This window comes from Tursiops truncatus, chromosome 6 (assembly GCF_011762595.2).
Source record: "Tursiops truncatus isolate mTurTru1 chromosome 6, mTurTru1.mat.Y, whole genome shotgun sequence".
In the NCBI taxonomy this organism is placed as follows: Eukaryota; Metazoa; Chordata; class Mammalia; order Artiodactyla; family Delphinidae; genus Tursiops; species Tursiops truncatus.
In genome coordinates this window covers 78,918,724-78,924,723 of record NC_047039.1, presented here as the reverse complement: position 1 = coordinate 78,924,723, position 6,000 = coordinate 78,918,724, and positions in this window count along the sequence as shown.

Genomic DNA, 6,000 nt, shown 5'->3' with positions numbered 1-6,000 from the left:
GGAAAGGGAGAAAGCAAAGTAAAACCTGCTAACTGCCCTCTCTACCTGCCCTACCTTACCCTTCTCCTCTGCCCCATCCCCTTAACTCACTGCCCCTCATTCTCTAGTAAAGGTTAAAACCACACCAGAGGGACTTCCCTAGCGGTCCAGAAGTTAAGACTTCCACAGCGGGGGGGCATGGGTTCGATCACTGGTCGGGGAACTAAGATCCCACATGCTGTGCGGCGTGGCCAAAAAATCTTCAATACATAATTGAGAAGTAAACGCTTCCATCTTAAAAAAAAAACTAACAAAAAAACAAACCACACCAGAGGGCTTGGTTGAGCCAAAAGAAAAGGCAGGCCTAGGATCCAGATGCAGATAGGTCGGGGAGGGGTGATGAAGTCAGTGGGCATTTGTCATTTCCAGCCCCCAGCATCCTAAGACTACTCTGATGTCCTTTCAGGCTACTGACTCTCCAGCTCTGTGTACAGCCTTGTTGGGAGAGTAAAATCAAATGTTTGCCCTCCCTCGACAGAAACCAAGGAGCTTCCCTAGGGGGTCCTTCCCCCAGATCCTTTCTCTCTATATCCTGATAGGGCCACAGATGGGCCATGACTTAAGCTTGACCAATCAAATAATCTCATGCGACTTTTATTTCTTTCAAAGAGTGACGCCAAGAGGCAAAGAAATGGCTTGCAGTGGAGCCAGGCAAGACAACTAAGCAGTTCTTTCTCTTGTCAGTTCCAAGCCTGGTTCCTTAGGTTTCCCTTCCACTCTGTGAGGCTTTCCTCAGTGGAGAAATACATATTTTAAGTTCCCACCTTCCTCCCTTACTTCCCAACTTTTCTTAATCCCCCTCATCAGAGTTAATGTCTGTCACCAGTTTGGTGTGTTTTTTTCCAGTTTCTATATATCTCATTTTTGTTTTTAAAAAATGCATGTGTCATATAAATTGGATTATATTATACATATTGTTATACAACTTGCTTTTTATTAGCTGTGATCTTCTATTTCTTTTGTATCTTATCGTCATCCCTGATTAAAAATGTACAAAAAAATTCTACCAAAGTTGGAGTCTAGCGGTAGGGTGGGACTTGGTTAATCCCACTATTACACAGCCCATAAGAGAATGCGCTCAAGTTCAGCTGGCTGAACAAGAATCCTAAGGAATGCTAGCTATGTGCCAGGCTGTAAAGTTCTCACAGGCGACATAAAGGTTCTTGAGCAGGGAAATCTCATGATGAAGACAATGTTTCATGAAGAGTAACTTGGCAACAGTGAAGATAATATAGACAAGAAGTAGAGATTGGACAGCAGGGAGACTAGTTCAGTGGCTAACAGAGAAGAGTAGATCTGAAGAAATAAAATTCTGGATTACTGCGGTGGTCAGAAAAATGGAGAGAAACTTTTCCTGAATTATAAGGTAGACTAGTAGAGTGGAAGAAACAAATGATTGGAATTAGAAGAGTTAGATTTGAATTGCAGCTCTGAAATTTATTAGCTGTGTGACATTTGGTAAGACACGTCCCTGCTCCATATCTTTTCCCCTGTCAATAAGATGAAGAAACTGGAATATCAGGGCCTTTAAGCGTTGGGGTTTTTTTCCAGCAGAACCCCCGCTCCCTGCACAGGTAAAGGGCTCAGAGCCCCAGCTCTCCTTCATTACACCTCTCAGCCACCTCTGAGGCATTCCTGAGGAATCAACAGAGGACTAGTGCACAGCATTAGAGAAGTCTCTAAACACTCTACTACCAAATCTAATATTCAGTGACTCAGGTGGGTAAACTTGGCAGAAGTGTCTAGAAAAATCGTACTGACCACAATAGGTGGCACAGAATCATATTAGAAAGGGTGAATTGACTTCTGATAAATCTGCCTGTTTCTCTTTACAGGTCAAATCCAATTAAATGTCCAAAATCTCATCCAATGCTTCTGCAAATGGTAATCTGACCTCTATATAAACAATACAGTCACAAATAATTCATTGCCTAACAATTCAGCTCATTCCAATTTGAGGTCCTCTAACTATTCAACTGTTCTTCCTTATTAAGTCAAAATTTGTCCGCCATCACTGCCATCTGAAATAAAGGTCCTTATTCCACCTTGTGAAGGTAAACCAAGTAAATCTAACCCCTCTTCCACAAGACAGTCCTGCAACTGTTTGAGAAGAGCTCTCAGGTCTACCTTATCCCCCCTTATTCTCTCTTGCTCTGGCCTACCAGGAATGGTCCACAGAAGTGGCCTGCTCCAGTTTTGGATCAATTCAACATTCTCTGAGCATCTAAGTACAAGTAGATCTGCACTTATTCACAGCTTTAAAGACTTAATCAAATCAGATGGTCTTCCTTGAAACAAATGACTAGCTTTATAATAAAGTGTAAATAGAACCTAAATTCATTATCTGGTAACCATTATTTTCTTACTAAACATTAACTGGTGCCAGTGTATCAGAAGTAGATTGCTAAATCTTTTAACCCAAAGCAAATTGTGAAAACATCTACTCAGGGATCCAAAAAGATCCAAGACTCAAGGTGCAATGTAGCAAGTATAAATAACATAAATAAAGCTTATACTCTCATCAGCTCTCAGGGGAATGTAATTCTCACTGGTACAAAAGTTAATTATCACCAAGGTGACTTGGAATATCAGTGTTAGTAAGAAAGCTTCATTCACCATTCCTCATCCCACCCACTCCACATTCCACCACCAGGTCTGCAAAATCAGGGGTCTGTGGCTTAGGCCTGGGTATCCTCCAGTCTGGGTAATTTGGGGATGGGGATTAGGAGGTGTGACTGAGTCCCTAAGGAGAAAGCGAGCTGGCACAGCCAGTCTGTGATGCCTGTGGGAGTGCTGAGCCTCTACGGTTTCCTGTGCCCTGGTTGTCCTAGTAACCTGAGGCCTCCCTATTTGTGTTGGCATCGTGGGGTCAAGAGCGGAAGCAAAGCTGAAGCACCAGGAAGACTTGCAGGGAAAAAATGCGGGTAATGCAGCAGTTATGCCACAGGAAGGTCAAGCCTAGGGCATAAGAATTACCTCTCCCTAAGGGGAGCTGGAGGACGAGGAGCACACCCAAGAACCCTTCTCCAAGGAGCAGGGGTCAGAGGTGTGCTCAAAGAGCATGGACGAGGAAGGCTCAAGGAAGAGGGGAAAAGACGTTTCTGAGAAGGAAGGGAAGAGAAGCGAGAGGGACTTTAGGGACTCTCAGGGAGAGAGATTAAATGAGGGATTTTTTTTAAGTGTTGCTTTTGAGATATGGGAGATGAGATATAGCCTTCATCTTCTACCCCTTCTAAGAAACTTCCAACAAAAACTGACATTACTCAACAGGGCTTTGGGGGCTGGATTTGTGTTTTCTTCTAGTTGTGACAACATGTAAGACTGGCCTCCAGACAGATCAAGAGCCCAGTTACATATGTTTTTACCAGGTCTGAGGTGACCATAAGATTACTGGAGCAGCCAAAAGACAGCCATGTGACAGTGTACTAACTCCTAGAGTTTACAGCTATGCTAACACAAGACTCACTCACCTCCTCCAACTATTTAAATTTAAATTAACTAAAATTTAAAATTCCATTCCTCAGTCACACTAGCCACATTTCAAGCGCTCAATAGTCACATGTGGCTAGTGGCTACTGTTTAGACAGGACAGGTAGAGAACACTTCCATCATCATAGTAGGTTCTATTAAACAGTGTTGGAGTAAAGAAAAAAGCTTAGATAAATAGCTAACAAAATACAAACCCTTTCAAATCTTTAAAGAGCTGCCACATTGAAAAACAAGTAGACTTTTCCCATATGCTTCAAGGAGCAGAACTACGGGGAAAAAAATGAGATGCTATAGCAAGGCAGATTTAGCTGAACAACCTCTAGTACCTAAAGCTAGATGACAATAGAATGGGCCACCTTCACCACAGGTGGCAGTAACCCATTGCATTCAGTAGAGACAGTTAAGCAAAGACCTCCTTGGTCATATTTCAGAGATAATAAAGAACTAGATGCCTTCTCAGTATCTAGTTTTGAGTCTGCAATTTTAAGAAAAGAGCAATTTACAAATGAGATAAAAGTGAGAGTCATAAACGGCATTTTAAAAGTCACTACTACCACAAGTAGACTGTGGGGCAGGCAGGCAAAATTAAAGCATATAAGTAGATAAGTAACTTAGTCAAAATTAATGATGGTTAGCCGGGGGTTAATTATTAGTGGTGGGGCTATCATTTATGTACCGATTTATAAGCAGAAAAAAATTAAAAAGAAAAAATTGGTAAGAATGGTTCTAATGGTGCAGAGACAAGGCCGGAAAACTTCAATACAGGTTATCAAGAGAAACTTGACTATAGTTGAAACCAGTACCACAACCCAAGAATCTTTTATATTCTCTAGCCAGCGAGAATATGAGCTGTTTGGGTACAGCAACTGTCTGTTCTTGGGACTCTGCCCCCTTCATCCCATCCTCCTGCCATTCACCACAGCCTTACAAGTCATCTCTCTCAACTCCTGAAACTCAGCCACCTTCAAACAGTCTCTTGATCTCCACAGGCAAGACTCTCTCCTCTCCTTCTCGTCTGAATACAGAATGCCAAAGGATACTGTCTCTTAACCTTCTATCCTAGCTATGAATTTACTCATCCTCATTTTCCACCCCAAAATGTATTTGGCTTGATTATAATGTAATATACTGAATATACATATTCATAGTCATTTACTGACTTATGGTTCTATTATCTGTGTACTTTGGTGTGTATACATATGTGAGAGCATTCATGCACACACATGTGATAACATCCATTATTGGTAAGCATTTAGGAATCTGGCACCAGGATTATGAAATGCACCATTACAGTGCCTAGCACGACACCAAGCTTAAGTGGTCACTCAATGGACTTTACAATAGCCATGTCATGACTCTGGATGCAAAATGTTGGAAGACGAGACTGAAGTAGATGTGAATTTGACGACTTTTTTTTCTTGTAGGAAACAGAATGGAAGCATAAGCATCTTGTGCTGTATATAGAGGAAGAATGTTTAATCACAAGGAGAAGGTTGAAGCCTTGCTGAAAGAAAGCATAATAGAGTGTACAAAGAGTCCAGAATAAGAAAAAAGTGATAGAAGAGGAAGGAAGACAGAAGTGGATCATGCAGAATAAATAAAGCCTAGCCTTTTAAAAATCCGAGGTCTTACCAAAGAGAAAGGAAGAAAAAGAGATTTCAACATAAGAGAGTTTAAGATGGAAAAGAGCCAGAAAGGGCTGTAGGCTTAAAAGAAACAAAATCAATGAAGAAGCAGTGGTGTATGTTGGCAAAGAGAAGTGTAGAGTTGAGGGGAGGGAGAGAATTTATGGTAGAGGAAATTGGTGTGAAGTTTTCCTCTAAAGATGCCCAGCAGAGCAAAGAAGGAATGAAGGCAAAGGCCACTAGGAATAAGGTAGGGCTGGGGCTGAAACAGCACAGGAGAAAACAACAGGGCCCAGAGTGGGAAACTATATTCTTTCTAAAAAATTAACTGACCCAGATTTTCTTGCTTGGGGCCAAAGGTAACTGAAATTTAAGGATCTTGAAAATAAATTATAACAATCCTAATCTTTGCAATTGCCTTTGGCCCAAGATAACATCAATTTAAAAGATCACGATAGAATTAGTGTCAGTTTCTGACACTGTAGAGTTGATTTTAGAAGATAAATAAGACTAATAAATTGCTCTGTTTATAGAAATACTATCCTGAATAACAACTTTAGCTGTATCTCTCTATCAGCCACAGGGTAAATATAGAAACTTTATAGTTACATACATGCCCACAGACGATAATAAGTAACCTAACATATATGGTAAAGCTGGGTTACTTATCTTTCTATACTATAGCCCAATGAAATGTTTTACTGGATTTAGGATACATAGTGCAAGTTAAAGGGCTGCACAGACAAAGGTTAACGTTAAAAGTAAAGACCGTAAGATGAGGGAGAGGAAAACTAGAACTGCTATGCTACTGACATAGAACTGAAGCATTAACAACACAAGAACTCCC